This window comes from Elaeis guineensis, chromosome 6 (genome assembly GCF_000442705.2).
Source record: "Elaeis guineensis isolate ETL-2024a chromosome 6, EG11, whole genome shotgun sequence".
Lineage (NCBI taxonomy): Eukaryota > Viridiplantae > Streptophyta > Magnoliopsida > Arecales > Arecaceae > Elaeis > Elaeis guineensis.
This window is the reverse complement of record NC_025998.2, coordinates 131,581,805-131,592,359: the sequence shown is the minus strand read 5'-3', so window position 1 is coordinate 131,592,359 and position 10,555 is coordinate 131,581,805. Positions and strand designations below refer to the sequence as shown.

Genomic DNA, 10,555 nt, shown 5'->3' with positions numbered 1-10,555 from the left:
TGTGGCAGACATTCTCTGTTCCTTTCTATCTTTTCATATAAAAATCATTTGCATTTTGATTTTACCTTCCAGACAAGTAGAGTGATATCATATTGGGGACCACCATAGCTAGAAATGGAGCTGAGGGAGCTACCCACTGCTATCTCATTGCTGACTTGAACAAACCCAGCGCACTTTAGGTTGTAGCAGCCGGTTTTACCATAATTATCTCTCTGAAATTTTCATGGAAAAATGTTGGCAGACACGTAATTTTTATAATTTTTGCCATGTTTCATGTATTGAAATGAAGGATATCTATGGTACGTACCTCATCTCTTTCATAAAATTGGCTGCTAGAGAACAACAGAAGAACTTAAAAAAAAGTGAAAATCCAATTCGCTTCATGAAGTTTTTCTTATTATTTTTTTTTTTTGGTAAAAAAAATTTCATGGAAGACAATGTAGGAAAACATGAGGAAAGAAAAAATTAATAGAAAGAAGACAAGGAAAAATGGAGGAATATTAACTTACAGTCCAGTAAACAAATAATCTTGTTCTTTTTCTCCTATATCTGCGGACATACTTGATTTTTTTTTTTTTTCAATACCAAAGAGTAACCAACTGAAGTTAATGCATGAAGAGCATATAGTCATAATTCCACATAATTAAAACTACTATTTGTTTAGTTAAGATTAAAACATTAATTTCATACCTGCCAACCAGCTTCGACGCTATTGCGATTTTCGTTAGCACCCCCAAGGATCCAGAGCTGAGACAGGCTGAACTCAGAGGGCTCTTCGACATACGGGTTCCACACATTTATGTCGACCTTTGTTCCATAGTACTTATCTCCGGTTACAGAGGCATATGAATGCTACTCAGAAATCCCCGCCAACAAACACAAATGAGGAAGGCAAAGGAGTAGGGGAACGAAGGAAATGGAAAAGTAGTTAAGAGCTACTTTCGTAGCTATTCCCATTCATATATTTTCAAATATACATACCTCGTGTAGATTGCCATTAATCAATGGAGAGGGCCATTAGGGGTTCTATTGTGTCTTTTCTTCCCATATGTTTCGACAGAGCTGGCCCTCAGCACATCATCTTTTTTGGTCCTCCTGATGGGGATAGTGTGCTCGGGGCACCTCCCATTTTGATGCCAAAGTTGAGCTATAGAGCTAGTTTTCTTCTTTGATTCCACCTTGTTCTCATCATGGAAACCTAATGGGTGGAAAGTTGGCCTCATCTGAGGATTTGCACCATGTCGAGACAAACAAAGAAACCACTAGGTGTAAACATTAAGTGAATAGGGGGGAATTTGAAAAGAAGAGAGAGTCAATATGAAAGAGAGTAGACCTGGATGGTGTGATTTTTCAGTAAATGGTGATCAAAGGCTGGTTGATGGGAGATATGGACACAGTCTATGATATCTCCATCTGGGCTCTTTGTTTTAAGAACAAAAACAAATTAAACCACAAATTTAGAATCATTGCAGTGAAAAATGTCAAAATAAGTATAGTGGAACAGGAAGACTATTAGAAACTAGATGGGATTGTACTGAATGAGTGGAATAAAATAAAGATTATTATTGTTTAAAAGTGACATAGAAGAAAATAAAAAATGGATCTTTTAAATTTCTGATAAGTATCCCTAGTTTGCAAATTTCATGTAGAAGAGAACCAATATGCCAAAACTATTAGGAGAATTAATCCATGAAAAAAAAATCCTGGAAGAAAAGATAAATGTAGGAAGGATTAGGTGAGACCCATATACCAACAACATAGCGTAAATACCGACCAATTGGAAATTGACCATAGTTCAAGAATTTTAATGTCCAAATAAGTACAAAGGAATGGTTCTTATTCCATAAATAGGATGACACATTGCCAGTAAATGAAGGGTAACAATTTTATATAAAAGAAACACAAGAAATTTCTAGTTTTTATTAAAAGAGAAAACTTATAATTTGGGTATAAGAAATCACGATGCAAGCATCATACAAAAATGGGTTTTGCTAAGTGCTTCATAGAATATTATCTACAATATTTTTTATAGTTTTTTAACCATTTATTCTTCAGTGAATGATCTTGATTTCCTCAACCATTGATGGATTAAGTTGGGGACAAGAGGGAAGGGAAGTTTCTAGGGCATCGGTGGGAGGAAACTGGTGATGTTTCAGCGGATCAAAGATCAGGGCCATCTATAATAGAGAAGAAATTAAAGCCATTTCCAAGAAGCCAAAGATTAGTAAGTGTTGAACTGAGAGGAAGCCATCCAAATTTTGATAGAAAATAATTAAAAATTAATAAACATATTATTGGTTAACAACTAGTTCAGTTAAATTTTAGTCAATGAGTCCCCATATTTTGACAATAAAGTATAAAAATTATTGTACCAATTCTTGAAAGGGGTTTTGCTAATTGGGATAATGTAGGAAGTATACCATCTAATCTCATGAAAGATATGGCAAAACCATCAAAAAGCAGGTGTGAGAGAGAACAAAAACTCCTTTTAGAAGATTAATGACAAAACAAATACTCTAGAAAATCTTAATTAAATTAAGATTCATCTTTTAAAAAAAGTATGTAAATAAATGCTTGATAAAATTAAATTTTATCAAGAAAACAATTCATAAAATCTACCCAAAACTATCTCAGAATGAATCAATAACATTAATTTGACCCAAAAATGAAAATATAATCTCCCAAAAAAATATAGAAAGCATATTGGGATGGCTAACCTTGATGCTCTTGATGGCGGGCTTATTCAATTTCTTAAGGTATTGCTGTACCTCTAACTGCTCCCTTATGGGCCGCACCCGAGCCTTCGTGCATGATAAATAGATAATCACTAGCAATAGTACTACCAAGCCATGACTCATGCCAACATGTGCTGCCATCGCCCCCTTCTTTCACCTCCTTTATCAATGATACAAAAAAATTAATATACTATCCAATACTATCAATAATATATTTTATGTTAATTATAAAATTTTTTGCATGTATACCCTCTTAAACATTCAAATTTGTATGAATATCCTTTCAAAATTAATATTTGTATGTATACTCTCATAAAATACTTATTTTGCATGTATATTCTTCTTTTTTCTTATTTTTTTGTATATGTATTTACATCATTTAACACCGTTAAAAAAATTAATGGTTTAAAATTTAAATGACTAAAATATCCTTATGGGTAGATGTGTAAAAAAAAATTTATAAGGATATATATACAAATAGTAATTTCATGAGAATATTCGTGCAAATTTGAATATTTAGAAGGATATATGTGTAAAAAATTTTAATTTAATTTTTATCTATTTCATCTAGATGGATTTAGGCCCTCTTACTTTACAATATAGTAGCATATTATATAATAAAACAATATGATGATGATATTATATAATATTTTATATATTAAAATATCATATTATATTTTATTTTTATACAGGATGGGACGATTATGTCCATCTTGTAACAACATGATATGCCTTATACACTGCATAAAGATATTTTCAATAAAAATTTTTAAAATCAAATATAATAAAATTATAAATTTTTATTGTTACATAATGTTCAAATACACAACTATGTCCATTCTATGTAAATGTACAAACTATTCATCTAATATTAAGTTTAGATATTTTTCTTAGAAGCATATTGTTATACATTAGAAAAAATATGGATAGTTATGATATGTTTATCTTCTAGATAAAATAATTTTGATCTATCATTTGATAAAAAGATCATCTTATCTATATAAATTAATAAATTAAGTAAATTTATATTTTAGTTGTATATATTAATTTTTTTATTAAAATAAAAAAAATTAACAAACAAAGAGAGGTGTATTTATGTTAATGGATTTTTTATATGTATACTCTTCCAAATAATCAAATTTGCCTGAATATCCTCATAAAATTATTATTTGCATATATATCTTTATAATTTTTTTTTTGCACATCTATCCATAAGAAAATTTTAGTCATCGCTAATTTTTAACCATGTTAAATGATATGGATACATACGTAAAAAAAAGATATTTTATGTGGATATATATACAGATATCAATTTTGAAAGGATATTTATACAAATTTAAATGTTAGAGAAGGTCTACATGTAAAAAACCCTTAATTATATGCCAGTGGTTCTCCTTTCACATATTTATTGAAAATCTATCTAATCATCAAATTAACAGTCCATTTATTATTCCCTTTTTCTCCCGTCTAATAACTAAAATTAGAACTCTTTCCTTTAACAACTCTTTTCAATGCCACAACCTTTGGTTAGATTCTAGTGTGATGCACTTTTTATTTATTAGTAGAACTCAACAACTTTCTTATGTTTGAAATAGAAAAAACACTAATAGTTATTTCATGAGTGAAATGATTTTCTAAACTCGGGTCAAATGTCACTATAAGAATTCAAGTTTTTAGCGATGAAAAATTTGGCCATAAATTTTTTTACTTTCATCATTATAAATTTTTAGTGATACAAAAATATTTCATTGCTAGGTGGTCACTTAAGGCATGATTTGCTAAAAATTTTAGTGACCAAAATATGAAATTGTCAAGGAAAAAACTATTATATTTGGTGATGAAATGCAAATGGTTATTAAAGGCAAATATTACTAATAATTTTGTTTGTGACATAAGATTGAAAATTTATTGATAAATAATATAAAAAATAAAATATTTTTGTTGCAAATTAGAGCTTCACAATCTCTATCTGTATCTAGTATCTGGATCAAATCTATGACCTCTTAGATATTTGCTTGCTAGTTAACCACCATGACACCATTCACTTCTAGTATAAAGTTGTGGTTCCTTAAACTTATAGTATAAAACTTTTTACATTATAAAATATTCTCATTTCAAATATATTATGATATATTTTATTTTATTAATTAATTATTTTTATAAAAATTTAATCATCTTTTATCTAAAGTCCTCTAAAAATAGATAATTCACGACTCTTTTTATTTATGTTGTAATTGATAAGTAATGCTATTTAACATAGAATATTTTTAATACTTTATGTTATATTTTATTTAAATAATTTTAATTTTTATATATTTTAGTATAAATTACATTGGATTAGTGATCTCAATCCTTGGTTAAATCGATCTATCTCTATACAAGTTTTTAATAATTATATCTTAAATTATTATCTAATTTTAGTGCATCGCTTCCAATATTTCTAGTAGATTATATAGTAAAAATTATTTTTCTCTAATTGTTAAAAATATCTTGACTGATATAACTTATTCATTAAATAGATCGGATCAAATCAAGTTGAATATAGTCATAAATTGAAAAATAATCATAAAAGATATATATTTTATAATGACATTTCATTTCATTATTAAAGATATTAACCAAAAAAATTTGTCATGGCCACTTCTTATTTTCATCACTGAGTCGTTTAGTGACTAGACTTATGTTTGTCACTAAAAGTTTGTTACTAAATTTCTGAATTCTTGTAGCATATTTCTATAGATTTTTTAGAGCCATTACATCCATTAATTGAATAAGTGATCATCAAACAAGAAGCTTTGATTAAGTCATTGTGTTTCTAGTATGAAAATTAGGTTTCAATTGACTTGTAACATCTCAACTATAGAATTCCTATCAATAGCAAAACTACTGTTAATCTACATTGCACAAAAAATAGGGAAAAGAAGATTCAAGAAGCCTATGACAATCAACATAAAGAATGACGAATGAGCCAACTCTATTTTTTTTTGCATTATCTTCACAAAGAAGAGATTTTAGATTTTTCTTATGTTATATCTTTAGGAAAAATTGAATCAAGTACTATGTAGTTTTGAACTTTCTATTACAAATCTATTGTCAATCTTTATGTGTTTCTACTTGAGTTGTACAAGATAAAATTCTCACATATGATTCTCAGATAGGGAATTCCTTTGGATTATCTATCTGAACAAGGTATATGATTGGTTTAGGAATGTCTCAAGATTTAGATGATTGTGAATGATATAACTAATAAATATGGTCCTACTCATGTCAATATATATATATATTTTTAGGTTTTTGACATGTATACCCTCCTAAATATTTTAATTTGTATGAATATCTTTTCAAAATTGATATATGCATGTATACCTTCATAAAATACTTATTTTGCATATATACCCTTCTTTTTTCTTATTTATTTTTGCATATGTATCCATATCATCTAATGTCACTAAAAAAATTAATGGCTTAATATTTAAATGACTAAATACTCATATGGGTAGATGTGCAAAAAAAATAAAATATAAGGATATATGTGCAAATAGTAATTTTGTGAGGATATTCATACAAATTTGAATGTTTAGAAGGATATACATATAAAATATTCTAATTCAATTTTTATCTATTTTATCTAGATGGATTTGGATCTTCTTACTCTATAATGTAATAACACATTATATAATATAGCAACATGATGCTGATATTATATAATATTTTATATATTAGAATACTATATTATAGTTTATTTTTAGATAAGATGGGATCACTATGTCCATCTTATAACAACATAATACACCTTATATATTTCACAAAGATATTTTTGATATTTTTTTTAAAAAATAAAATATAATAATATTATAAATTTTTATTATTACATAATGTTCAAACCTATAACTATATCCATTCTGTGTAAATATACAAACTATCTATCTAATATCAAGTTTAGAGACTTTTCTTAAAAGCATATTATTATATATTATAGAAAATATTGATGGCTACGATTTGTTTATTTTTTAGATAAAATAATTTTGATCTATCATTGGATAAAAAGATCTTTTTATCTATGTTAGTCAATAAATTAAGTATATTTGTTATTTTAGTTGTGTATATTAATTTTTCTCCATTAGAATAAGAAAATAATTAACAAACCAAGAGAGGCATATTACACATAAAAAATTTTAATTTTGATTTTTTGCATGTATATCCTTTCAAACATTCAAATTTATGTTAATACCCTCATAAAATTACTATTTACATATAAACCCTAATAATTTTTTTGCACATCTACCCATAAGGGTATTTTGGTCATTTTAATTTTTAAATTATTAATTTTTAATGGCATTAGATAATGTGGGTACATGTGCAACAAAATGTATTTTATGAGGGCATGCATGTAGATATCAATTTTGAAAGGATATTCATACAAATTAAAATATTTAGGAGGGTATACATGTAAAAAAACCCTTTATTTTTTAAGGGAGCTTACTCTTATTTGTTTTTTAGTACAAATAGCTATAGGCTTTGCTTCGACCTTTTACTATTTTCCAACTGCTATAGAAGCTTTTTCATTTGTTCAATGCATAGTGACCAATGCCAATTATGGTTGGTTGACGGATCAATTTATTGATGGTCAGCAAGTACGATGATTCTATTGATAATCCTACATGTATATGTACATCTCGTAGGTAGACTTAATAAACCTATGAATTAACTCAAGTTATAGGTGTGATTTTAGCTTTGTTGGCTGCGTCATTTAGTGTAACCGGTTATTTCTTACCTCATAACCAAATTGGTTATTGGACAGTAAAAATGATGACAAGTGTACTTGAAGCTATACCTGTAATAGAATCACCTTCAGTAGAGTTATTATATGGAAGTGCTAGTGTAGGCCAATCTACTTTGAGGCATGTATGTTAATGCACTTTCCAATGATACATGGCAAGTTTTTTTTTTTTTTTTGTTTGATTGAATGATACATAGCAAGTTATTTCAGATCCTTTATAGAGAAGATATATCATACATATTTGTAATTGATTGTATATCATATTGGAAAGGAATAATATTATTTCATTGCTACAAATATAGATTATTAAAAAAAGATATATTATTTGGATCTTCTCTTTACCTCTGAAGTATTGTTTTTCTTAATTGATATGAATAGTTGAAGGGAATTTTCTCAGAGAAGATGGATTACTGGAGTGTGTGACTTGAACTCTTAATTGGGCCATCTAGATATTTGATTTTATCTACTATGTTGGAATTTATAACCAAATGTGTCTCTGAATCAAACCATCACATAGGTGCCCTTATGTAGCATCGGATAGGCAAGTCCACTTTTGGAGAATCTTTTCAATGGTCATACTTGAATCATGTCATCATGAATAGGCTATATAAGATCTCATAGAGTAAGTGATATGGCATGATCTAATGTTCTATTTGTTCAACTTAAATTTATTTACAGTGTAAAAATGCATTCATTTTCTGTGCATCAATCCTAATTTGTGATACTATCGGGGTGAAATACGGGCTCTAAGGAAGAATAGAGGCTGGACATTAGTAACAAGAAATTACTTTATATGTAAGAAAATGAAGGTGTTGTGTAGGTAAACACCAATAAAAAGACATAAGAGAAACCAAAAAGCACTTGATCATGATAAATCATGAAGGTTATGTCTTTCATGCAAGGACATACCATCAAATTAAATTGACAAGAAGAATTCAAAAATTTGAAGCCATGTTAATAGATTGATCAACTACAAATAAACAAATTCTAGTTGTTAAATTTGATCTAAGAGCAAGAGTTACCTCTTGGATGGGCAGAGATGATATGCCGATCAATTGAAGGGATCCAGGAAGTCGACAGCAGAGCTCTTCCTCCCCGTCTCAAAAGGGTTTGCATGAAGGAGAACAAGCAATGCCCCGTCCTTTATATTGACTTCAAGCTTAAATTATAGGAAAAATGAGGGAAGTTTCCATGTAGTTGAGAAAAGGTCAGCTTTGTAACAAAGAAAAAAAAATGAAGAAAATGTGAGCTCACCACCAGAATTTGAAGCGATCATTGGCCTAACGAAGAGATCCCTGCCACATGTTTCCCATAAGTTACCGAATTGCCCTCCCTATTGAGTTGAACCTGGAATTTGCCTTATCCTTAGAATAGGACCCCCCTTTCATTTCTAGGCATTCCTTTTTATGGGGACAAAAAATACCCTCAAAATGTGGAAAAAAAAGGAGAATTCAACTGATAAGAAGGAACGACCATTCTAAATAGAGGATTTTCCCAGTAGGGTGTCTCATGTCTCACAATGTCCGGCCTATGGACAAACAGATGATACTTAACCCCATTAGTGCAATGCGCTAGAGTCGTACGATTTAAATCTCCACCATCTTCCTATGGGAGTAAGCTCAAAAGATAATGTGGAATCCTATATAAAGTAGACGTTACCCATAAAGCTCTTCGTTTTGGAAGTCATACTATAACTTGAAGAGCTAAGAAGCACGACGTACTTTGTAAAATATATAAGCCTTTTTGCTCTAATAGCTTGGATATGTCCCAGACAATTAGTTGAATTGCAACCGTGGTCTCATGATCTGCCTTATAGTTGTCATGCGATATTGCTCAGCTGTCCATAATCATGTGGTTAATATGTATGGTGATAAATTAATGTCACCATAAAGCCATCAAGTTTAATTTGCTGGAGAAGTATAAATTAACCTATGTTTAGTGGATACACTTCTTGCATAAATGCAAGAGAGAGGTCTTTTTTCTTTACGATGTTGAAAAGAGAAGCTACTTCAGTCAACTAAAGTCAAGCAAAGGTGGTACAAATGGAAGACAACAAGAAGCTACATGGGGCAATAGAAAGGATAACGTTTTGGTTGATTGGGAGAGTAGGCGTGTAAGCGTTCTTCCTTGAGGGAAATCCGGCATTATTGGTTGGTAAGTAGTATACATGCATTTTATCATAGAAAGTACATCTATATCATGAATGTTTGTGAAGAAATCCACTGCACTGTTTGTGAAGAAAGGGTATCTTATATCGATGATGAGATTTCTGCGGTAAGGTCTGGTTGTGGGATGCGAATAAGCAAATGAAAAAGTAGAGAAGAAACGAAAAGACAGCGATGTTGAAACAACAGAAATTATTCCAATAACATCTTGCCCTGCATGAATAAAAAAAAAAAGGAACCTTCAAATTTGTCATCGAGAAAACCTTCAATGGCAAAAGGAATTTGATTTTATGTAGCAGGGACAACTACTGATAGGACTAATAGAGGGTAAAGATAAATTCAACACAAGAGCAAGCCAACTACTTATATTAAATCTTATGTTTAGAAAGGGAGGATCCTAATGTCTGGGTTCTCTATCATGACTGTTTTGGCTAGAAGAGCAGTTGGGTGAACCATGGAGATCGAGAGAAAATCAACAGGAGAAAGTTGTGAGAGTTTTAATTTTTCTCGCTGAGTGTGTAAGAAGCCTAGTTGGGCCCCATGGAAATTCGACCCTCAGAATGTATAACTTATTTCTGGAGAGAATTTAGATGCATTGAACTGGTATACAACAATAAGACTCTTTGCTAAGATGATTTAAATAGAGACGAATAGAACCAACAGAAAATAGGGAAGGAAATAGAATGGAAAATTTTTGCCATAATATGCACAAGCTCAGGAAACATAGCTTAGAACAAAAATTATATTAACCTAGCTAGTATTCCTGTCAGACATCGGTCTATTAATTAGTGAAGATGAGCATGATGCTCAATGAGTAATTTGGTTTATTAGATGATAGTCTTGAGTTTACTGTTGCAGCATATCATGATTATGAG

General features: G+C 29.8%; 1 long non-coding RNA gene across 1 annotated transcript; it reads right to left on the bottom strand.

The window, feature by feature from the left end:
• Window positions 1-1,115: 1,115 nt before the first annotated feature.
• LOC140858623 (uncharacterized) lies at window positions 1,116-8,754 on the bottom strand. The gene is made up of 3 exons (XR_012142225.1): window positions 8,538-8,754; window positions 1,334-1,420; window positions 1,116-1,223 (listed from the first exon to the last, which is right to left on the bottom strand). It is a non-coding gene; the product is annotated as an uncharacterized lncRNA (long non-coding RNA).
• Window positions 8,755-10,555: the final 1,801 nt, after the last annotated feature.